General features: G+C 34.5%; 1 protein-coding gene across 2 annotated transcripts in view; it reads left to right on the forward strand.

Annotated features, from left to right (window-relative positions):
• The window catches only part of GALNT13 (polypeptide N-acetylgalactosaminyltransferase 13), a 547,381-nt gene that overhangs the window by 214,908 nt on the left and 305,593 nt on the right, over positions 1-26,880 (forward strand). The window lies entirely within an intron of this gene.

Below are 26,880 nucleotides of genomic sequence, written 5' to 3' on the forward strand. Positions count from 1 at the left end.
CTTGAGGGTGATAGCCTTATGAAGAAGAGGTCTTGTAGTGCCTTGCAATGTAGTGTTCCCTGTTCCCAGGACCTGACACTTCAAGGAGTGTCTCCAGTGAGTGCTGAGTGTCCTCTGCTGTTGCTTTGTGGCTGCTTTGTCCTTCAGGCCAGTCATCTGCAGAGGCTCTCTTTGCCTGTTGTGGGCAGTGTTTGGTCCCTAGACCAAATGGTGGCACATTTTAACTAAATGTGCTCTGATATACTTGTGAGGTGCAACCTGTCACCACTGCCACCAGAACTGAGGCCCCTCAAAACTCCTGAGTCAGAGCATTGGGACAGTCTTCTGGGGGAAGGGTCCTGCTGCACTTGGACTGAGGCAAGTGTTACTGGGAAGGGTGGTTCCTTCGGAATGTGTGGGGGCAGGGCTTGGTGGAAGCAAGTTAGGTAGCTAGTGTTGGCACTGCTCTGGTTCCTGCAGGTGGCCCTGTGCTTATGCCAGGGGTGGGGGAGGGAAATGGTGCCTACCAGTTTCTTTGTTCCTAGGGGGTCTCTTCCTAAATCCTGCTTCTATGGGACAAGCTCTGAGATGAGTAAACTCCCCCCTGTGTGCTTGAGTCACACTTCAGATTGTTGTTTCCATACTGCATGCCTGTGGGCTGTTTGCCCTGCCTTCTCTCCAAGAATAACCCCCCAGTGGGGGGACACTGACCTTTAGCACACTGATCTTTAGAATTCTAGGCTTTAAGCCCCACGGATTGCAAGAACTCATGAAATTCAGCCCTTTTCACTTCCCAAGCCAATTGCTATGGGGATTCGCTTTTCCCTGTGTGTTACTCTGTCTCTAACCCTTCTCCGTGACCTTGGCTGCTTCCCCACCACACTGGCCATGACCCATTTCTCTTTCAAACTGTGTCTCCACACTTCGTACCTTCTTTCATGTGGCCTCTTCTTTACCTTTAGTTGTGGAGTTTGTTCTGCCAGTCTTCAGGTCAGTTCTGGGGTGTTTAGGATTTGATAGCTATGTAGTTGTATTCATGGGACAAAACAAATATAAGTCCTCCTACTCTGCCACCGTCATTGCAATCCCTCATTTTTTTAGTTTTTAATTTTAGCTTAATCCAATTCAGCAGTATATGGTTAGCATCTGTAATATACTCTGCTCTACAACTACAAAAATGAATAGCACATAGTTTCTGTGTGTGTTTGGTGAGGAAGATGAATTAGCTATATAAATATTCTTGTAAACATCTGCACAGGGTACTATATAACCACAAAGAAGGATAATAGTCCAAACTAAGAGTTTACAGGAGATTTCTTGGAAGACATTCCACATTAAATATAAAATCGTTAAATAAACGTAAATACATAAAATCATTTATGAAATACCCTGTAATATTTAAAGCATTTTGCCAGACATTATTTCATTTGAATCTAATGGGGATTCTAGGCATTTCACCGGATAGTTATTGTCCTTATTTTGCAAATGAGAAAATTTATGATAAGATGGTGAATATCTTTGCCCAATATACATATACTTTGGTTTACAATTAATATATCACAGAGCATAGCTCAAACCCAGGTAATCTTGTTCTAAATACTAGTCTCCCCCCCCCACACACAACAAAATGCTTGTTAAATTGAATAAAAGCAGTATGTAAACATAGCCATATAGGCAATAAATGGAACTTCCTGTTGGTGTTGTAAAAGTCAGATCTTTTGATGCGGTGACTTTGTGGCTATTTATTACATGTAAAGCCTGCCACTGTTTAGTGTTTGCACTGCATTTAGGTGTTGCATGAAGAGCTATCTCATAGTTCATAAATGTACAGTACCTTTAAAACTGAGCACATTGTTTTGTATAGATGTTATTATTATTATCTTTCAAGCTTGTTTCTTTTGTATAAAACTCAGTGCTGTTCAATATCCCATTAAAGTCAGCTGGATGAATTCCTATAAAACTAGGCCACCAGGCAGTTTCCAAGGTAGCAAAGTGTAGTGCCTTCACAAAAAGAAGAGCAAAAAGTTCAATCACAAAAGGAAATATTTGGGCAATGTCTTGTTCCCACTGAGGTTATTTGCTGTACTCTCAAAGCCTTGGTGTAATGCTGCATAGTTTCACCATCTATTCTTATCAACCTTTATTACCCTAGGCTCTTGCAATTAATAAGGCATTAGTTTTAAGACACAATAGTATAGCAAATATGTAAAGATTATTTGCCAGCAGTAATTCTCCCTTAAAATTGCCTAAAGACCTATTTGGCTGAGGAAATAAGTTTCTGTTCAAATAAAAATTAATATTTTTCACTTTAATTGGTGTATATTATAATTTTATAATCAATTTTTCTCTTTCTCTCTCCGTTTCTCTGTCTCTAACTCTCTGTTTTTCTGTCCCTTCCTCCCTCTCTCTCTTTCTCCCTGTTTCCCAATAATGTATTTCAGTGTTTAACTTGGCACTGGGTAGTTTTGTACAATATTTAATTGGCAGACTGACTTCACTTCCAAAGGAAAATATTATTCACTTAACACATTCTCTTGGTTTAAATGTAAACTATTCTTCTCCCAGTTAGCTATCTTGCTTGGCCTTACTCAATATTTTTCATTTCCAGAACTCTCAGTCTCACATAACCTGTATCCATAAGACATTAATTTATTTGTTAGATTAAGGAGAAAAGATAAAATAATTTTATGTTCAAAATAATATAATGCATATTACTCTGTTTGTCACTATGCAATGTTTCCTATCAGTTAATATCCCAATACCTATGCATATTTCATTGACTCTAGGTACAGTTTAAAAAGTGGAATATTTTTTTGTTTTAATAGAAAAATATACTTTTATATGGAGGATGAATGTCTTTACCAGCTCTACCTGATGCATAATTGATGGATGTGAGAAATGTTTTTGAAGTGAGAATTCGTTTTTTTTAAACAGGAGAAATTTATTCTTTCACAGTTCTGGAGGCTAGAAATCTGAGATCAAGGTGTCAGTGGGACCAGCCTTTCTCTGAAGTCTCTAAGGGATGATCCTTCCTTTTCTCTCCCAGCTTCTGGTGGCCACAGTCATCCCTTGGCTTGTGGTAGCATAACTCCAGTATCTCTGCCTCTGTGGTCAGTTTCCCTCTTTGTGTTTCCATCATCACATGCCATTCTCCTCAATGGATGTGTCTGTGTCTTCTTTTAAGGGCAACAGTCATATTACATTAAGTGTGACCACCATCTTAGCTATTGCAAATGTCTAGGACTTTATAGATCTCACCTACATTGTTCATATATAGCCAATTTGATGTTGCAGTGACATTTTTGGTGGCTGTTCTTTTTTGATTCCTTCATCTGTCAATGTATTGTCTAGATAGTCTAATATCTTTAAGTATCATTTAGTCTCATCACTACTTCATAAATATTGGAGATACTATATTTGCTACTAGATCATGTTACATGATGTGTTAGCAGAGAAGAATCCATGCTACTGTATCACACATTTTTAAAAACATTTTATTATATCTTAATAGAATTGGTTTCTATTGTAATCCTATATATTTTATCTGTTTAAAATATTAATCTGAAAAGAGCTAGAGGCGCTTCACTATACCAAAGGGATCCATGGAACAAAGAAGAGTCAAGAATCCCTATTTTAGAAAATTTAATTTAATATTTACTTTCAAATCATTGCCAAAAATATGCTAAGTTTTGCATTTTTGCATTCCACCCCCAATTCATTCTTGTCCTCAAATCTCTTTCATTATGCAAAGTGCATATGGGCTGTCTGCAAGAAGAAAAAAGAAAAAAGAATTGTTTTTCTTAATACCTGATTAGAATGCAATTCTGTTTATTCAGTTCTGTTTATTCATGGGTTATACCCCAAAATGTTCCATTTATTAAACTTAAAAAAAAGTGAATAACATGGATTATTTATACGGTAATTTAGAATTGCATAATTTCATCTGAATAAATCATAAGAAATTAAATAATTCACATAATTTAAAATACACTGGCTTTAATATTTGTAATATTGAATATAATGGTTCTGATACTGTACCTTATGAAAGATTTAAGAATTAAGCATAAACCCTTATAACTTGAATATTGTCATTTTCTTTTTTTTCAAGATTTTATTTATTTGAGAGAGAGAACGAGCAGGTGGGAGGGGCAGAAGGAGAGGGAGAAGCAGACTCCTGCTGAGCAGGGTGCGTGACACAGGGCTTGATCCCAGGACCCTGGGATCATGACCTAAGCCGAAGGCAGATGCTCAACTGACTGAGCCACACAGGTTCCCTGAATATTGTCATTTTCAAAGTGCATTTATCAGTTCCTACAAACCACAGAATATGTAGATTAAAATAATTGGTTTTATTCTAAGTAACATATCTATAAAACATGGTTGATAATGTCTTCTGATTAGCATGGTGCTAGACAAGATAATGAGTTGAGGCTCCTTGCAGCTCTAAGAACAGGAATCTATTCTATGTATTATTAATGTATATATAGTAAGGAAGAATTATATTTATTCTTCAGGTATCACTTTTAATAAAATATGTATTTTCTTTGGACAAACAAATCAAAATAGAATTTTAAGTCTTCCAATGGAATTTATATAGCATATTCTAAGAAAATAAAATCACAGGTTCTGGATAGTGTTTTTCATCTCTCTAATCCCAACTCCCCTGACCCTTTCCTGGTGTTAAGTATATGCCACTCCCCTTCTGGCTTCTGGTTCTGAAACATATTGAGCTATCATAATTGATAGAGTAGAGAAAAGAGACAAATACTTTTACTGTGAATCAGAGGTAGTTCATAAGAAGCATGCCATCTTTCCAACTGGCTATGGGCAGTGACATTGAAATAGCTTATAGTAATCTCAAACTCAGTTAAAAATAACAACAGAAAAAGTCTCAACACTGAAATGGTTCTCAAAGCCTTTTCATCTCTTACATATACAGAGACTTAGAGACTTGTGTACACAGAAATGTTTGTCATCTCATAATATTTTCTCAACTGATATTCTTGCTTCTCGTTTTTATCATAAATAACCACTCCCTTTGCTACTACTGATTAGTTATAAAATACTATACTTACACCATGTGATTCAAATACTATTAATGACTTCTTATTGCCTCCAGGATAAATCCAAACTTACTAGCATAGATACCAAGTCCTTGGTGGCAAGGACTGTGAAGAATACCAAGAAATTGCAGCCTTTTCCCCTACATGAGTTCTAAAAAATTGAAAAATATGAAAAGGTGTTAGCAGTCGCAGGCTAAAATAGTACTTTTATTAATGATAAAGATTAAATTGCAAGACATAGCTTACTTAGTATGAGAACCAAATGGTGTTGTTAACTGAATCAGAGAATCAAGCAGATCTACCCAATGTGACATGGGGTATTTGGGAGGACATATCCCATATCTTCAAAATAAATACATAAGAAAATAAATAAGTAAATTCATAAGTAGATCCTTTTTAAAGCCTTAAAACACACAGCAGATCACATCCTGTGTTTCTTACAACTCTAAGAAGTCTTTATTTTCACAGGGGATTTGCCATATTGCGTATTTTTTTTTTCGAATTAATGTTAGGTGATTATTTCAGTGAAATTTTATTAAGTGCTCACTCCATTCAAAGCATTATATGTTAGACTTTATGGGGAAACCTGGTATAGGTTTTGGTATTCTTCTATGGCATTTTGTGTAGTTCAGAAACTAGTGGGCCAGATGGACACATAAATAAAAGCAAACAATAACACAAAACCTTTGGGATGACACTAACTATGAGAAATAATATAAAGGTGAATGATGTACTATGATGGTAGGAGGGAAGAAAAGATAATTTTCTATCCAGCAACAGATCCTAGTTAAAAGACAATGTTATAAATAAGTCAGAATTAACAAAAGGCCTGTTTCTGTATTTATCTTGATAAACCTAACATGGAAGATAATGTACACTGCTCATTAACATCATCAAATTATTGAAATATCTATCCAGAAATATTCTGAAATTTGAACCTTTAGTAATCATTCCGTTAAGACCCTTCCTTCGTCACATAAGACAGTACTCCCAATCTTCATTAAATATACCTAATAAAATAACTATTAAACTGTGAAAGTTTCGTCAGAATTAGACTTTTGCTAAGAAAAGATTTAAGGAGGGCGCCTGGGTGGCTCAGTTGGTTAAGCGACTGCCTTCGGCTCAGGTCATGATCCTGGAGTCCCGGGATCGAGTCCCGCATCGGGCTCCCTGCTTGGCAGGGAGCCTGCTTCTCCCTCTGACCCTCCCCCCTCTCATGTGCTCTCTGTCTCTCTCATTCTCTCTGTCTCAAATAAATAAATAAAAATCTTTAAAAAATAAAAAAAAAAAAATAAAAAAAAAAAAGAAAAGATTTAAGGATCTTAGTAAAACTTGGATTTTTTGACATTTATAAGGAACTTTGACAGGATAACAAAAGTCTGTTTGGATTAGTATAGAGAATCTAGAAAGTGCTGTTTCATAGAACTCATTGCAGTGATGGAAATGTTTAAAAATTCTCACTGTCCAATAATACAGTAGCCATTAGCCCCATGTGAATTTGGAGTACTTGAAGTGTGGCTGTTGCAACTGAGGGACTAAATTATTATTTCATTTCAATTAATTTAAATTAAAATAGCCACATGTGGCTAATGGATACCATATTGTATAATGCAGCTCTAGAATGAATGTATGAAAACTCTTGGTTAATTGATGAGGGTAAGGAAACCCCAAAATGACAAACCAAGGTAAATACTGTTGGAGCCTGAAGCCCATTCAGTCCTCGCTTTCCCCTTCAATGCATACAACTCATGTGGCAAGCCTGCCACTTAATACTAAAGGAGCAAGTGATCCTGGCCATCAGAAGTATGCAAATGATGCATCTAGGAGGTGGCAAAGTGAAGCCACCTCCATCAGGAGAGTTACATCTAATGAATTCATCATTTCCTTTCTAATATGCGCATCCAATAGGAAACAATCAATAATTGCCTGCTGAGGAGATCATCAAATAAAGTGAATTAGCTATACAATTGGAAAGGAGTAGATAAATAGGAAAGATTGCAAATGTAGAATGTATAGTATTTGAGATTTTGATTGAATTTGTTTTGGATTGATAGATCAAGTTGGGAATGACTGATATTTTACCAGTATTGAGTCTTCTAATCCATAAAAAAAGGAATATTTCCTATTCCTTTATATCTGATTTGTTTCATCAGAGTTTTATAATTTTCCACCTATAGGTTTCGTACATCTTGATTTTTAGTTTAATTCCATTGTGGTCTGAAAACATACTTTGCATGCTTTTTATTATTCTAAAATGTTTATGGTGCATTCTATGTCTTCGAATGTGTATCCTGTGGAGTCTGCCATGTGAGCTTGAGAATAATGTGTATTTTGCTGTCATTAGGTGGATTATTCCATAAATGTCAATTAGATTAAGTTGATTCATAGGATTCTATATTCTACTGATTTCAGGTTCAGGTCATCTATATCCTTACTGATTTTCTGCCTGCTAGATCTACCAGTTATTGAAAGAGAGGTGTTGAAATCTCTAATCATACATTTTAAACTAATCTAAGTATACTTTGAAATGATGCTATACCACTTCACATATAATATAGATAACTTTAATAGAGTATTACCAATTCCTCCATCATAAGCCTTATGACATTTCTTTCATTCATTTCACTTGTGTATATGCTATATCACCTAGTAATTTATTACTGTTATTGCTTTAGACAAACAATTATTGATCAATTGATTTTAAACAACTATGACAAGGTAATTTAGTAGAGATAGAATAGTCTTTCCAACAAGTGATGCTAAAATAATTGGTTACCCATATGCAGATATAGATATGGATATAGATGGTTATAAAAACTATATATATACCATATTTATGGTTATATAAATCATATATACATATATATGAACCTTAATCTAAGTACTTATTTATTTAAAATTAATTTGAAATGGATTGTAGAGCTATATGTAATAGATACAACTATTAAAATTATAGAAGAAAATATAGGAGAAAGTTCAGTGACTTAGGGTAGGTAAAGATTGCTCAGGCAGGACAAAAATGAGCAGATCATAAAGGAAAAAGTCATTGAGAAGTTGGACTCCATAAAAATTATAAATTCTGTTTTTTAAAAGAAAAAAAAGATACCACAAAGTGGTAGAAAACATTTGCAAAACATATAGTTTATAATGGATTTTATCCAGGATATATAAAGAACTCTTATAACTTACAGAGATAATAGACTACCCAAGTAGAACAAATGGACAGGAAATTTGACCAGACACTTCACCAAAGAAGATAATGAGATGCAGATATGCATATAAACAGATGCTCCACATCATAGCATTAGGGAAATGCAAATTAAATCCAAAATAAGAACACACATCTACGAGGATGGCTAAAGCCAAAAGGCTAAAAATACCAAGTTCTGGCTAGAATGCAGAACAACTAGAAATCTTATTAATTGCTGGTAGAGATAAAAAGATACAGACACTTTGGAAAGCAGTTTGGCAATTTCTTATAAATTTAGTCATAGACTTACCTTATGCTTCACCAATCTAATTCTTTAATATTTAACCAAGAGAATGCATCCACACAAAGATCCCTGTACAAAGGTTCAGAGATGCTTTATTTTTAACATGCAACAATTGGAAGCAATCAAATTCCCATTAACTGGCAAATGGATTAAACAAATTTGGGTACATATTTACTGAGAAATACTACTTAGTGAAAAGGGAACAAATTGATGCACAGAAGAACATGACTGAATCTCAAAAACATCATGCTAAGTGGAAGAAGCCAGACACACAAAAAAACACAGAAAACTGAGTGATGTGAGATTCTATTAATATGAAATTCTAGGGTAGAAAAAAATTATAGGAACATAAGACAGTTACAGTGATTATCAGGGGCTGGTATTATGAGGAGCAGATTAACTGCAGATGACCACAGTGCAACTTACTGGTCTGGAAGTAGTCTATATTTTGATTTGGTGGCAATTATATGCTGTCAACATTTGTCAAAAATAATAAGGATGAATTTTATTGCATCAAAATTATATTAATATATATAACTTTAATGGAATATAACATCAAACAACCCAACTCTTAGCCAGATTATCATGAATTTCACAGTAAAGGCCTATATACTTTAGTTTCTATTGCCCTGTACAAATTTCCCTTTCAAGAAAAAATTACAAGGCATGCCAAAAAGCAGTATAAAACATAATGTGAAGCAACATAGTCATTATCAGAATCAGACTCAGATATTGTTCAGATGGTGGAAGTATCAGATGTTGAATTTAAAATAATTGTAATATGTTACAGACTCTAATAAGAAAGGTAGGAAACATGCAATACCAGATTGAAATGTCAGTAGAGATATGGAAACTATGAGAAAAAATTAAAAGGAAATATTAGAAATTAAAAACATAGCAATAAAAAGGAAGAATGCACTCAATGTGCTCATAGCAGATTTAACATAACCAAGGAGAAAAACAGCAAACTTGAACATAAGGTAGTAGAAATTACCCACACTGAAATGCAAAGAGAAAAAAAGATTGGAGAAGAAGACAAAACAAAACACAACACAACACCCAAGACTATGGGACAAAATAAAAAGTACATTTATGTAATTGGGATAACAGAAGGAAAAGAAAGGGAAAATGAGCAGATAAAATAGTTGAAGACAGTGATTTATTTCCTTAAATCACAGATCCCAGAAGCTCAGAAAACACAAATGGGATAAATATCAAAACCACACACCTAGACAATTCATATTAAAATTGTAGAAAACTAAAGACAAATAGAAACCTTGAGGGCAGCCAGAGGGGAGGAACCTTACCTACAGAGGACGGACAATAATTAGAACCCGCTGCTCATCAGAATCCATGCAAACGAGAAGAGAATGGAGTCAAATCACTAAAATATTAAAAAGAGAAAAAAAACACTACCAATGTGGAATTCTATCTCGAATGAAGCTGTTCTTCAATAGTGAAAGAGACATAATCATTTTCCCAAACAAAAACTGTGGAGGGGTGCTTGGGTGGCTCAGTTGTTAAGCCTCTGCCTTTGGCTCAGGTCATGATCCCAGGGTCCTGGGATCGAGCCTCACATTGGGCTCCCTGCTCAGCAGAAGCCTGCTTCTCCCTCTCCCACTCCCCCTGTTTGTGTTCCCTCTCTCGCTGTGTCTCTCTCTGTCAAATAAATAAATAAAATCTTAAAAAAAAAACTGAGGAAATTTATTGCTTGCAGACTGTATTATAAGAAATTCTGAAAATTCTTTTAAAGGAGCTCAAGATAACATGACAAAAACTTGGATCTACATAAAGAAAGGAAGTGTATCAGAAAAGAAATGTGTATCAGTATTTGATATTGTTCTACAAGAAAAGATCTGTTGTTACAAGTAAGGACCATGAGAAATAGAGAGGACATCCATAGAAACTTCTGAGATAAAAAAAGATTAGAAATGGGACAACGATGAACTGACACACAGAGATACATGGGTCAGCATCTATAATGTCAATCTAGAGAAAGAATTTCTGCCATGTTAACATAAGGTGTATTTCTTTTTTTTTTTTTTTTAAGATTTATTTATTTGAGAGAGAGTGAGCAAGCAGGGGGAGGAGCAGAGGGAGAGAATCCTTAAGCATAGTCCATGCTGAGTGTGGAGCTCAATGCCGGTTTATCTCACAACCCATGAGATGATGACCTGAGCCAAAAAGCAAGAGTCAGACAGGTTGAGCCACCCAGGGACCCCAAGGTGTGTTTCTATAAGGTCCTCTCTAGAATGGTGTAGGGGATCAAAAGTAACTCTTTGCCTGTTAATGCCCCTATAACGCCTCAGTATAGCCTCCTATCCAAACATTTGTCAGATGGAGATCAAGATAACAAAGACACCATATCATTTGTCTAAATATTTACAAGTTATAAATCTATAGAAAACTATTAAATAAAATACTTTTACCCTTAAAAAAACTATAATGAGATATCACGACATACCCATTTTTAGGACCAAATCAGAATGGATAATAATATCTAGTAGTGGCAAGGATGTGGAGCATCTCGATCTGTCACGCATTGCTGGTAGGAATGTGATTTAGAGGAAGGTTTGTAATTTCTTATAAAATTGAAAATATACTTACCATACCATCCAGCAATTTCATTTCTAGATGTTTACTCAAGAAAAATGGCTACTGATGTATAGATGAATCTTGATATACTGAGGGAAGTAAGTCAGACACAAAAGGGTACATAGTTTATCATTTTATTCATACAAATGCTATAAAAACAAATCTAGACTATAGTGATGGAAAACATATGAACAAGTCTGAGCAGTTGTGTGACTGGAAACAAACATGGGGACTTTGAAAATGATGGATATTCTGCTTTTTGATTGAAATGGTGGTTAAATGTATACACATTTGTCAAAAATTGAACTGCACACATGAGTGTATTATATTTAAATCATACATCATTAAAGTTAGTCTTGAAAAATATATCGTAACTATGAGGGCCAGTAATTAACCTTAAAATTAGTAACATATCTGGATTCCCTTCTTTTTCTCTCTCTCTTACTTGAAGATGGGCATAACTAGAATCTGCTTAATTATCTTAAGAGATATTTAATCATCCAGAGGAGGGCAATCTCATTTATATGCAAGATAAGTAAGCTATATATCTAATAATTATATGGGTGTGATAAAAAGAAAAAAAAAAAGACATATCCACCATTTTCAGGTTTCTAGCCAGGAGGAATAGCCTGGAACAATGGATCCAGAATAAGAACCAGGTACATTTGTCATTATGTATTAAATTGATTTACTTAGTCTGATGCAGTAAAGTTTGTTCTTTTATATTTTGTTATAGGTCTGTGTCCAATGAACAATATGCAAATAAAGTCACTATCTAAAGATACTTTATATTTCCTGCAGAAATAATTATACAATTATTAGAATCATTTTGTCCAGAACAAAATACTTGGAAATGTAGGCTGCCTATATTTTTTTTTAAAGATTTTATTTATTTATTTATTCATGAGAGACAGAGAGAGAGACAGAGGCAGACGGAGAAGCAGGCTCCCCGCGGAGCAGGGAGCCCAATGCGGGACTCGATCCCAGGACCCTGGGATCACGACCTGAGCCGAAGGCAGACGCTTAACCGACTGAGCCACCCAGGCGTCCCAGGCTGCCTATATTTTGTCACAAACCAGAAAAATCATAGTATTAGGGAGTAGTAAAAAATACACATTATTCTGTTAATACAATATATCTCTCACTTGTAGGGAAAATTCGATTATTTTTAACAGATATTAATTCTCTGAATTAGCATGAAGAATGATCAGTTCAGAATTAAAGAGGAAAATTTTAAATCAGTAACCATAAGATTAAGTTAAATTGATTAAGAACGGGAAAGACTACTGTGCACTGAGACTTATTCAGTGGAATTTGATGTCTTTAAATTGACTCTAAATATACAGCATAATTTCAGCTAGATCAGAGATTGTGAAGTGAGTTTTGAATTACTATGGAACAGATAATTAAAGTAACCACATTAAAAGAAATGCTACATAAACTTTTCTGGAGAGATTCTGGACAGATACGGATATGTGTGTGTACGTGTAAATAGCACAAAATCTGAACTTATGCTGCCTGGGTTTGATCAGGGCTTCACTCATTAACTGGGCAAGCATGGAGGTTATTTAAGCTTTCTGTATTTTTGTGTTTCCCCTTCCATAGAATCGGGATGATGATAAATAATGTCCACCCCATATACCTGTTATGCAGATTAAATGAGTTAATATATATAACATGTTTAGAACAGTGCCTAACAAATGAACACAATTTAAGTATTAACTGTTTTTTTGTTTGTTTGTTTACTTTTTTTATTGGACATTAGCACAAGTGTTCAGTGAAAACTTTCTAGTGGTACTAATATGAATGAATAACATAGAAGGAAGTGGAAACTGTTGGTGGGTGGAGCAGAACTAGGGAATGTATATTATAAGACCTAAGAAGCACTAGAGTAGGAGTTTTCTTCTCTATTTTTCACTGATTTTAAATATTACCAACCTTGAAAAATGAAATCTGCATGAAGTAGATAATTTGCAGGTAGGAAAAAAGTCTACAAAATGCCTTGATGAGTCATTGGCATCTGACAGAATGAAGAGAAGATGGCAATAATTTACATTAGCTGAGGAAAAAAATGGGAGGAAATGGAAAAACTCTAAGGAGAACAAATTTTTGTTGATCAGGGAATTCCTTAGTTGTATTCTATGAGGAATGCATCACACTGAACCTTACACAGTTAAACTTGACAAAGTTTGGTTCCATCTTTCTCACTTCCTTTTTGCTATTCTATATGGTTAAAAGATGACTAATATGAATGGAGTTTCCTGAAATGATTACCGTGAAAACTAAACTTTTAATTCTGCCTTGGACCTCCATGTATAGCTTGCTTTAAAGTCTTAGGAACATCTTTTTATGTGAACAGAATGACTTTACATAATGGTCCCAGATGCTTTGTTACAAGAGAGATAATGTACCTTCTTCAACATCTTAAGCTGAGTATCCCTGATTATTTTTCAGTGAGTGAACAAATGGTGTCAGTTGATAGGCAAGGGAATAGCAAGTTGCTACTATCATGTGATTGTGTTTAGTTTGGTGTGATAGTTAATATGAAAAGGAACTTACTGCATTACTCTACCTTTTCTATTCTCCCAACAATCTGTTTTTCCTGAGACAAATACTTTTACTCTTTAAATTGTCATAAACTATTGGTAAGATCATGGATGATTTGCACGACTGACTTGCACACTAAACTCTATTTTGTAAATAGCTAATGCAAAGAGAGATACTCTGGCTCTAAGCACTTCTCTATTCAAAACACTTTTGTGCATTCAGGGAAAACACCTAAATTTCCAATCTTGAGATATTGTGAGTCTATAATTTGAGAAGATACGCAGGGGGGGTGGGTTTTGATGAATGCAAGTCAATATGGCCATGCATGTACCTGTCAATCTTTTCACCCAACAGGTCTCTCATTGGAGAGTTCATGAAATAGGACAGTACATAGGAAAAATGGGGCCAGAGTGAAGAAGTAGACCTGGAAGGAAACAAATTCTAATGCATAGTGAAATGTTTTTGCTATGCTGCAATGGAAGATGAACTAACATATGATCAATAAGCAATCTGAAAGGTCACTTCTAAAAGAACACTCATCTTATAGCTGTGCTTAAAAAAAAACCGACTCATTTTGAAATCACTGGAGTATTTTTACCTTGGTGTGCTGTAAAATAAGAAAGAAAATAATTCAAATTAGTTCAGTGATGCAGAAGAGTAAATATAAAGTAACTGTGAAAATATAACAATATAATGATAGATATTAAATTAGTTGTCCCTTCCCAGTAGCATGAATAAAGAGCTATTAACCATGAATTGCCTACTGGATGACAAAAACCCTAACATAAGGAGATTTTAAAGCTGTTTCCTAAAGTGACTACTACTACTTATTCCTATAGAAAGCCGTATCTATTGCCAGAGTAAACTGCTTTTTTCTTCAGGTTAAAATAAATTAAAAAATAATTCCTCAAAAGGTTCATAGTTACCTTGAAAATCAAGTTCAAGTGTATAATCACCATAAATAAATTTTAACCAGTCGTGATAGGTTTTAAGTAGTACAGGATTTAAATTATCAATGCATACATAATGAAAATTAAACAGTTTCATATGTAGTTATGAAAAGGTGAAGATCATCTAATATGAAAGAAAAAAGTAGTATCAATAAAGATATTTTAAATATTACCACAAAAAATCTCTCTATATTTATAAGTGTATGTGTGTGTTTATGTAATTTTTGTATAAATATAAGCATATATATGTGTATGTACATACATATACATACTTACTATATAGTCAGGTAGAATGTTGAGGATTTTAAGAGGAAACTCTAAAAAAGGAAGAAAGAAGAGGTTATTGCTTATCCTCAGTCTTGAAAGACTGTTATTTTATATTGGTTCACTAATTTAACCTGTAGCTTGTCTAGGTGAGTAAGTACCCACAATATGCCTTTAACCTTGTGATGTAACCAAACCAAACCAAACAAAACAAAACACATAAAACAAGGTTTAGATATAAGCCAGGGTATATTTGACAATATTTCATGTAGTTCTGATGAGTTTTAAGAAAGATTATTTTCATTTAAACATGTACCTTATTGATGTTTGAGCATCTTGATTTTTATGACATTTAAATTTTAGATTTATCATATATCTTCAGCACAGACAGTAAATGCTTATTAAATGAGTATTCACTTAGGTCTTGGGTGTTTTGAATGGTTGAGTTTCTGGGATATTTGGATGCTTTAAAAGGGCATAGGTATATGTATATGATAGATTTCTGAAATTTTAATGACATATTTACGTTATTCGGCTAGCACATTCAGTTCAATTTTTTGACTGTTATACAAAGTCATCATAGCACATTATTAGTATTCTTGTTGCCTTTGTTATTAACTATCAGAAAATGCCCAGAGGCAGTAGAAAATTAAAAACTCAGTATAAGTTAATGCTAAGCAATAAGATTTGTAACAACTGTGAATAAATACTAAGATCAGCAGCTGGTTTATACAGATGGCCAATAAAATGTTGGAATGCCCAAAATATAAACAAAAGGGGTGATGGTAGGAGGCAGGTAGTTATTAGATCTGTGATGGCTGGGGTTAGCTTTTAGTTTGGGTAGAACATTGGTCTTTTTTTTTCTTCCAGTGAAATTTTCTGTATGAAAAAATAATTATCAAAATGTTACATTTCACATGATGGTGCCCCTTGTAGCAAATTTACATAATTTTATTTTAATGGCCTGAAATTATTGCTAGAGCTTCTGAAAAGGATTTGATTTAAAGATCAAGTAACCAATTAGGTAATAGGAAATCTGAGTCCATTACTGGACAGCTAAATTGAAGAAGTGATAAAATTTCATTTTTATAAGTTTACTGATGAAATATGCAAGCTTTCTTTTGGGATTATATCTGATCATTCAGAAATGTAAACTTTACAAACCTTCATTAACCTCATGATGTTTTTAGTAACCTAGAAACTGGCAGTATTTTAACCTGACTTGAAGGAATACATTCTGATTAATATTTAGAATAAAACAAGCAAATTGTACTTTCATGGTTCCACTCTATGTGTCCCACCATTTTAAACTTCCTTTTCCAGTTTTTGTATTCTGCCCAACCCCACTGTACCACCCCACATCAGAATACACACATATACAGTGCCTTAACATACCTAATTCCATGAAACGTGACAATGTTATTATCATAAAAGGCAAGAAAGCACATCTACTACTTGAACCTAATCCATATTTTTTGCCCTAAGAAATCCTATCCATTAACTTTCTCTTTTTCTTGATAATATGCCATTTAGGATAATCAGTAAGAAGGTCAACCCCATGCTCAGCATCAAGAGGTGAATACCAAAATGAAATAGTATCTGTATAACATCCAACCAACCAACAATGTCAACAAACAACTATTTTTGACAGCAAAATGTCTTGAGACAAGAAGAAATGCATGTTATGATTGATTTATTGACAGTGATTTCCAGAATGTACTATATGCACCCCAAGGATGCATAAGATACTTTATTGAGGTGGAAAAAGAATATATTAGAATTGCTCTTTATTTTTTACCCTACTTTAACTTTTCTATTTTTGGTTTGCTATAATACCTCTGTTAATCATCAACAAATAATCATAATAGATTACAGATATGTAGTCACATATTTTTTAATTGGTTGAAGAATATGACCCCCCAAAATGTTGAAGACTTTTAAGAAAGCGTATTAGGGAGTTAAATTGAAAAGTAGAATTGAATACAGAAAAAATGATGGGTTAAGTGCTTGTTAGAGCGGTTTAACTGTAAACTTTATCATGTAAGTAGGGTATCCACTATAGCTCTCACATACCTTTCTAAAAATTTTTATCAGCAGGAAACACATGGCACACTTCAGGCAAGTAGCCAAGGAAAGTATAATACAAGAACTCTTCACACGGGAGTCAACAGAGTTTAGATAAAGCAACAAGGAATGGTTGGTTGTACTCTGGGCTAGTAATCAGGGGTTAAGTCATCACTACTTCTAGACCTTAAAGGAAAGGGAGGAAGCAATTATATGAACTCATAAAAAATACCTTTTTGCAGAGGGCCGCCTGACAGAGACTGTGGGGACAGGTGATGGCCACTACCCAAGGAGGAACCAAGGGAGCAGATATCTTGACTTTATTTATTTTTTGCCACCCTCCAAACTCTTACTGGTTCTTCCCATTGGCCAGATCCAATTTGATGCCAGGGAAGGAAGTACACAAATGTGGTCCATACAGGTCAGCCTCCTCAGGAATAGTTTGAGAAAGAGAATGGAGTGTGGATCTGCAGGAACAAATTGAAAATTTCCTGCATTCCACTCCTCTTTATTCTCAGCATCTTTTCTTTTTCTGATGAAGAATATGTGTCTCAATACAAGGGATACATGAATCCCATTGCCTACCACAGCCTCATGAATTAATGTCATTTTAGTCATATTCCCAAACAAAATCTAAAATATTAGCAAAGCTCAGTACTCTTTATATAAGATAATCTAGAAAAAAGGTGGGGAAAGAAATTCTTAATTAACATAAAATATAGCTGCCATAGTCCCATGATTTATGTAACTTCTCATGAGACCTTAAATGACAATTATATATTCTTTTAGCTACATCCACTCAGTGTGTATTCTAAGCTCTGTCAGTGACTGGGCTGTAGTATTCTTTACCTGGTTATATGATCCTGTGGTATGAGCCTTTGATTGCTTCTGCTTTGATTGCATTGCTTCATTATTCTGTTACCCAGCCTTTTACAGAAGTGAGGCAATCTAGAGAAACCTCTCTAGGTTCCAGAAATAGTTCTTCTTGCTTCCATTGTGTGGCAGCAATCTGATTTCCTATTGTTAAATAACATCAGTCACCTCAACCATTATTGTTGTCCCTTTCTTTGCCACTAAGTTTAACAACCTGAGGAGCTTATGATGGCCAGAGGGCATACTCGGCTTCCAATTTAACAAAGATTGTGTTGTCTAGTGGAAGCATTTCTTCTGTGGAAACTAGTGCACTTCTACCTTTTTGCTGAAAGAGGCCACTCTCTTAAGGAATTAAGATTCCTTAATTTCTGGACCCTGGTGCATTCTGTCTGTAGGAGAGATGACATCAAGCATTGGATATTGGTGTAAGGTCTATAACATCCAGTGGGACATCATCCCAAATCCACAAGATTTTGTCTCCCAAAAGATGCTATAGCCTTTAGCAGATTATTTCATTCTATCAAATCTGCTGCTTCTAGACGTTGAGACTGTGGATTTTTTTGGGTGAGCCCATGGACATATTTCTTTTGATACAAATTACTTCCCCTTGTCTGAGGTAAGATTATGTCAAAATCCAAGGAAAATAAGGATTTTGTAAGCCTACAAGTTGTGGTGCTGACAGAATTGTGACTAGAGAAGACGGATTCCAGATATGTCTCTTCCTGCAAGAAAACATATTTCCCCATAGTGATAAAAGGAGTCCAGTAGAATCAACCTCATTCCAGTTAGTCAAGAATGTGTCCTATGAATGGCTTTGTGTTGTCTTCTGCTATCAGCAAGCTGGTTGGCCATAACCATATCAACTATGGTGAGAAGTTCATGTTGTCAAACGTAGGCATAGTCTTCCCTTGTGTTATCCTGGCCTACTAGTATCTTTCCCATTGAGCCAACACTTGGATTAACTGAAAAGAGAGACTAACAGCTGTAGGACAGATAATTTTGTACATCTGATTATTGAGAGGTTCCTCTGCAATGGAAGCCTTATCTGGAAGATTAAATGGAACACGAATATCCATATTTTATGCTCTTTTTAAGGGGACCACTTGTATACTTCATCAGAACTTCTTGTCATCAACTTTTAAATCCCTCCTTACCAGTGGCCCAAACTGTCAGCTGCTGCTCAAAGATTAGCATAGATCCCTACCTCAAGCTATCTTTACCTTTATGCTGGGTGGGGGGTAAGGAGGTGGACGAAGTGGGTATATTTTTGCAAACTTGATGAATCATACGTGTGATGATATATCAAATACTGAGAGTGTATCATTGTGTATCTTAGGAACAGTTTATACTGAATGTTGGGCTGTGTAAGGGGCTTCTTTAAAATGACCATTGTTGGAGTGCCTGGGTGGCTCAGTTGGTTAAGCTTCTGACTCAGGCTCAGGTCATGTGTGCGGGGCCCGCACTAAACGGGGAGTCTGCTTCTCCTTCTCCCCCTCTGCCCCTCCCTCCACCCCTTTGAACTCTCTCTCTCAAATAAATAAATAAAATCCTAAAATAAAATAAACGAAATGGCCATTGTTCCACTTGAAATGTGCCTTTACAAAGGGCTTCCCGAAGCAGCTGACAGCCCCAATTGGTGCTTTTGTTAACAAAGAATTCTTTTTTTTTTTTTTTTTTTTGGCAGTGTAGGCAGAGGTAGGGGGATGGGATTTCCTACTTAAAGCTCAAACTAAGGCTATTACTAGCGCCATTGCAAGATGAGGGCCTTTTAAATACTTTTAATGAGGAAGCTCATTCTTAATGTAGAAGGAAATAATTTCATATTTCAGCATTATTTTATTACCTCAGTGAACACTTTAAATGCTGGGCCAATTATTTCCAGGAAACATTTATGACTGTAACATGTGCCAAACAACCTCTTACTGTATGTAGGAATAGCCCTGGATTAATAAATGTGTGGAATATTTTGTAAGGATGATGTGGGGAAAAAAAAGTAAAACATTTTATACTAATATAAGAATTTGCTTTTTCCTAAAAAGAAACCAAGAACTTTGCTACTTGTCCTTGCTCAGCTAAATGTTTTCCTTAGCTGTAAATTGTAGTGAAGCTCCTGGAAAGAATTTACCTGCTGGAAAAAATCATAATTCCTTATGGGTGATCTACCTGCTTTTCATCTTATGTACATTGAGAGGCTTTCCTTCCTTCAGGAACTCCACACAACTCTGATCCCTCTGTTCTCATGCCCCCAGCATCTACTGCCTTTACTTGTACCTGTCTCTGTCATAGCAAGTTGTGTCTGTCTTCACTGAAGCCAGATTTCTGATTAATATGTGGCTGAAATCACCTTATGAGGTGATGAACTGATTTAGAAAACGCAGATAATGCCAAGGAAAGAATGTAAAACTCCTCTAATCTAATGAACCACTGCTAATCTTTACTGGTAACATGTGCATATACATCATGGAACTTAATTTCTTATAGAAATGGGCTTATTTTGTAACATTATTTCATGATCCCTGTTTCTCATTTGATTATAATATGAACATCTTCCATATCATTACAAACTTTTGTATAGGAAATTTGTAATTACTGCGGAGTTTTCATTGTATTTAACACAGTTTATAGTATTTACTGTGTGTGCATATACGTATATACAGAGAGAGAGAGAATATACATTTATTTTCACCTGCATGTACAAACACATACTACTACTTTAATCATCTATGTAGGTAAAACTTTGGACATATCATATCTATCCTTCCTTAGAATATGTTTTTTTTAAAAAGAATTCTTGAGTCATAGTTTATAAGCTGTGTTTCATTGTCTTGTATGGAACATTGAAGGAAGATGTGATATGGGCATCCACGTAATACTTATGTTGCATTGGCATATAATATTCATTCATTCATTCATTTACTTTGTTTCCAGCTTTATTGTGGTGTAATTGACAAATAAAAATTGTATAGATTTATGGTGTACAATGTGGATTTTGATGTATGTGGATATTTTGTAATGATTACCACAATGAAACTAATTAGCATACTTATCACCTCACATAGTTTTTTTTTTTTTTTTCTTATGGTGAGAACATTGGTGATCTACTCTCTTAGCAAATTTCAAGTATACAAAATAGTATTTTTTTAAGGTTATTATTTAAATTCTAGTTAATAAAATAGAGGTTTTTCATTTTTTTTAAATACCACAATGGATACTTTTATATATCTCTGAGATGGGGAAAACCTCTATTTTAATTCCTCTGTCTCATCAGTCTTTCCATAGAACTAGAGTGCCTGAAAATTTTCTTTTATCTTTTTCAACTTGTTCACTGATTGAATGAACAGTGCCAGGCACTGGGTTGAGGCAGAATGCATTGGTGAGTCTTCATAAACTAAAGGGGAAAGAATTAGGTGCATTAGTAAAAATAATGCTATTGGGGATAATAGGTCCAAAATCCCAACAGTTTAGCAAAATAGAGTTGTTTTTCTTTCATGTAAATTATGCAATATGTATACCTTATTAGTCAGTGACTCTCCTCCAAGTAGTGATTCACACATCCGTGTTACTATTTTTTTGTTTTGGCCCTGGAGAGGGAGAGAGAGAATCTTAAGCAGGCTCCACACCTAGCATGGAGCCTGATGCAGGGCTTGATCTCACAACCCTGAGATCATGACCTAAGCTGAAATCCAGACTTGGATATTTAACCAACTGAGACACCCAGCTGCCCTCCCACCCCTTGCTGTTTTCAACATGGCTTCCAGAGTTGCCGTATTGAGGGAAAGAGCATGGAATATCACTAGGCCTGGGTTTGGCTCATATCATTTCTATCCTCAGTTACAAGACACATTTAACTACAGGGGAGGCTGGGAAATGTTGTATGGCTGTGTGTCCAGGTAGGAGAGAAAATGGGCTCAATAGACTCTCTGCCATAACACGTAAACAGATAGTGGTAATTTAGTGGTAATTTATAATCCTATAAAAAGGATAATGGAGTAAAGTTAAAGAGCTATAAAATCATGGAGGAGAGAACAATTACCTTTCCTTAAAGTTGAAATTGGTGAACAGGGACTATTTTGGTCATCAGAGATAGAAGATACTTCCTAGCCAAAGGAATATATGGAAAGTCAGAGATGATAAAAAAAAATAATTCCTATATAGCATGGTTACTATATAATTTCTTCATTAAATTTCTGCCACTTTTTCAAAATAAATTTTCAGACAAATTTTTAAGGATGGATGCATAATGAAGTATATTAATTGAATCATGATTTATAATAGAAATTACTGAAACAACATAAGTGTTCAGTGACAAAGGATTGGTTAAATAAATCATGGTATAGCCAAGCTATGGCATACTTTGCAGCCAATAGAAAGTAGGTGTGGATTCACATATTTATTTAGAAAGAGTCCCCAAATTGCTTTTTAAATGATAAAAATAAACATTAATAATAATGATCATGCTAAATGAAATGATAAAATTCAGTGTGTATGAATGATTCTATTTTACATACATATATTTCTGCCAAGCAGTAGTTTCAATGATTGTTCACTTTCTTTTTCATAGTGCCTGCTTACCCCCAACTCTGTCTCTTTCTCATCTTTATCTCTATTATCTTTCTTTCTTCTTTTCTTTTAAATGCACATGTATTATTTTTATTTCTCATAAAAATGATATACTTTTTGGGATACCTGGTTGGCTCAGTCGTTAAGCGTCTGCCTTTGGCTCAGGTCATGATCCCAGGGTCCTGGGATCGAGCCTCACATCGGGCTCCCTGCTCAGCGGGGAGCCTGCTTCTCCCTCTCCCACTCCCCCTGCTTGTGTTCCCTCCCTCACTGTGTCTCTCTATCAGATAAATAAATAAAATCTTTAAAAAAATAGTAATAATATACTTTTTATTTAAAAATAAATGAAAGTTTGGCAGTCAGTGTCCCCCTGCTTCTGCAGATGATCTCTCACTTAGCTAGCTGGTAAAAATACTATCTTATTAATACCTAATGGGAGGCCCTCCTGGGAAACAGTAGTTAATGTCTGCTGGACTTCATCCAGTCAGGGCTTGCTATTTACAACTTTCTTGCCACATAAAAATCTAGTTACTGAAATGTAATGGACAAAAATCAGAACACCACATATAGCTAGGAAAAAATGAAAAAAAAATGTTATTGCCAGATGTGTCAGATTTATAAAAGTTGTATATAGTTATTTTTCAAAGAGATAGTAAGTGAATTGCTGTTTATTTATGCATTAAATACAATGAATTTGATTATTTAATATATATTAAGCTATATGTTGTAATATCAATTACTGTTTCTAACAGAAATGGGCCTAAATGAGTAAATATAAAGTTCCTTGTTCCTAAATAAGAATTATCCTTGACAAATTCAGGGTCTTTAGATTGGCAAAAGAGCATGGCCTAGGGAACCCTGAGGGGAGGCAAAATGGTTTGGATTGTGGAAGTGTGTCCCAGTGATGGTTTGATTTCCTCATCTCTGACTCCACCACAACACATTTATGATTGGCAAGACAAAAAGCACTATCTTACAGAAACTGATTTATTAGCAATGGAGTATGAATATTCAAAGATGAGAGAGACTGAAAGTCGGGGTTTTAAATTTATTACAGTTGACAAATTAGAAATGATAAAAGTGAGAGAATAGCTGTAGTGTTACCGAAAAGAAAGCTTTTAAAGGCAAATATACAGAAATTAACAATTGAGTAAATTTGAGAATGGAAATACAATTTGAAGTAATTTCCTGGAGGGCATAGCACCTGGAATAACATTAGGTTTTGGTTCAATATTATGCTTTTACCAACATACATCATATATTACTGTGTTCTTTAACAGAATAAAGTTATTACTTTAAAATCAACTTAATGGGCACCTGGGTGTCTCAGTCATTTAACTGTCCAGCTCTTGATTTTGGTTCAGGTCATGATCTCTGGGTCCTGGGATTGAGCCCCACGATGGGCTCTGCACTCAGCATGGAGTCTGCTTGGGATTCTCAATTTCCCTCTCTTTCTGCTCTTCCCCCCACTCATGCTCTCTCTCTGTCTCTCTCTGAAATAAATAAATAAAATCTTAAAAAATATATATGTATATGGGGTGCCTGGGTGGCTCAGTTGGTTAAGCAACTGCCTTCAGCTCAGGTCATGATCCCAGGGTCCTGGGATCGAGCCCTGTATCGGGCTCCCTGCTCCGTGCGAAGCCTGCTTCTCCTTCTCCCACTCCCCCTGCTTGTGTTCCCTCTCTCTCTGTCAAATAAATAAATAAAATCTTAAAAAAATATATATATGTATATATATGAAATAAAAGAAAATAAGCTTGAAGTTTTCTTACTCAGGTTTTTTTCCTAGATATAGATTGTCTTAACTCTGTTTTTTTAAATAAATAATGCTCATTGTTAATGGGACATTTCTGCAATTGAAAAAAAAATGTTCATAATGCAATCTATATAACCAATAATGAAATTAATATATAGTGTTCCTTTGATAGATTAATTGATTGGTTTGTTTATAATCATATTTTTATATTTTAGTAGTATCTCTTTATCAATAGGAATTCTAAGATTAAAGTGAATCTCCTCAAAATCTTTGCAGTATGTACTATGTTAAAAAAATGAAATATATATATATACATACACACACATATGTAATGATTCTGCTTTTATATTTCTACAAGCTTTATAATGTCATTTTGAGTGAAGCTAATTATTATTTTTAATGATTTCACCACATAATTAGGAAGAAAATAACTTAGAGCACAGCGTATTATTTTTGCAGTTCAAACTAGCTTTGGAATTGGGACTTTCCATTTGTTTTCAAGTTAATAATAATGGAATCATAATACAGATTTTGTTGCCTTTCGTATTACATTTGCCTGTTAGAGCAGAAAAGTTGAATCAATACTTTAATGAGGATTCTTTTTTTTTAAAGTTTGGCTGTGGGGGAGCATGATATTGTTTGGATGTAGGTGGTTTTTTTTTTTTTTTTTTTTTTTTAGCTATGTAGAAGAGAGAAATCAATAGGTTAGAAAAAAAAAATAGGAGTTGCTTTTTAAACAAAATGCAAATCAGAGGTAAGCCACATACCCAATCACTTAATCTTTCCCATTTACTATTAATTGAAGAAAAAATCTAACAAGTACTTTCTAGCAAGGTGCATTCTTCAGGTAAAACCGAGAAAAAGAAAAAGGCTAGTTCCACATTGTAATTAGCATTCTTTTTCATTTTTGCTTGAACAAGGTGAAAAATACCAATAGGTCTGCTTATGCAAAAGAAAAAAAAAACATTTTAGAAAATGTCAAATATGCATTCATTAGAGGCTATTATAGAAAAAATATTTAACTTTAGGGAAGAGATACTTAACCTGATACACATTAAGTTGTTATCTATTCTCCACTAAGAAAATGAGAATAATAAAGGAGAATGATTACAGGTGCTTGCTAACTGGTTCTAGGTATAAGGATACTGTTTATGACAATTTTGTTTTTATTGATGATAATTCTGTAACATGATCACACTTATTACCACTAACATGTCATCCTTAGAATGCTAAGCAAAGCAAATGGCTGCATCTTTGAATATGCTGCAAAAACCAAATACTTTTGTGGGCAACTTGATCTTCATGCCCTAAGATGTAGCTGAGTGTCGTGTCTTTTCCACATAGAATAAATGTCATCCCTGTCTGCTTCCTAGATGTTGACTCTGGTGCATTTTTCTGCAATGTCATATACTTTTGTTGGAGTGTATAGAGGGAATTTTAAAAAACCTGTAAATGGTGAATTGCTTTCTTAATTTCTAAAAATTCTTAACCGCAAGTTCTTTAATCACTTTTTTATTTTCTGAAGAATTTTTTAAATTTTATTTAAGAAAATTATTTTGAACAGCTATTCATTTAATGCTATTTTCTTAGTTTTTCCCTTGAGCTCTATGCTCTTTTTTTAAAAATAGCAAGTATGTAAGTATATATATGCATTTGTTTTTATCATGTTACTTTTTAAAAAATCTTTCTTCTCTCTTCCCATAACTGCCATCATTTTACGAGAAAAAGTCAACTTTAAATGGTGTATTCCTGTTCTTCTCTTGTCAGTTACCCTGCCCAAGGGCTGTGACCTCAATACCTATCCAAGTCCAGCATCTCACCAAGAGCACAAATTCACTGAAAGCCAACTCCACCAATTTCATCTGAGTTTAGGGATAATAAGCATACTAACTCCCAAAGTAAAATACTGCTGTTAGAATTTTATTTCTTAAATTGACTAAAATGTGCTTTTTCATAAAATTCCTGCCATCATTTCTATTTTTGCTTCATAAAGTGAATGAGGCTCTTTATAAACTTTCTTTAGATGACAGCTTTTTAAATAGTTTGGGGTTGGATACACATAATTTTTTCATTTAAAATTTTCCTAATTCTTACTCTTCTTCTGTGTATCAGAGGATTTCCGGGCTCATTACCTTCTTTGCGTACCCATATCTGAAGGTCCTTAGAGATGCTTATTCTCTTTTATAGTCTGACTCATGCCATTCCAAAGTCAGGATAACCTTTCAAAGAGAATAATCACCTGAGTGATCCAATTGTTTATTAGTACTAGTAATATCAGGCTAGATGTTCTCTAACTATAAACATAAAGGCAGACAAAAGTTTGCTTATTATGTTCTAGTTTCAAGCCTATTCTATTATTTTGGAATTTGTGTTTTTATGAAATGTTATAATTTATAAATTATTTTCACAGGCTTTATATCCTTTATAAATTTTATAATTTTAAGGTAATTTGGGTCCAAGTATTTGCCCTTAAAAGTAATGTGGGAAGCTAATTTCAGTAAGATTAATGTGTTAGGAAATAAAATAGCAACACATTGGAAGAGTCAAGACCAGACCACATTCCTTTCATTTTAACTTAATTTAACATCATTATGGAGAGTAAATTAAGGGCCCATTAGGATTGACTGGAATTTTTTTTTATTATATATTAACAAACACACACACACACACACACATACACACACATAACACACATTGAAACATGTATTTTGGAGCAAGAGGGGACATTAGTGTTG

The sequence above is a fragment of the Neomonachus schauinslandi genome, chromosome 3 (genome assembly GCF_002201575.2).
Source record: "Neomonachus schauinslandi chromosome 3, ASM220157v2, whole genome shotgun sequence".
Classification (NCBI taxonomy): domain Eukaryota; kingdom Metazoa; phylum Chordata; class Mammalia; order Carnivora; family Phocidae; genus Neomonachus; species Neomonachus schauinslandi.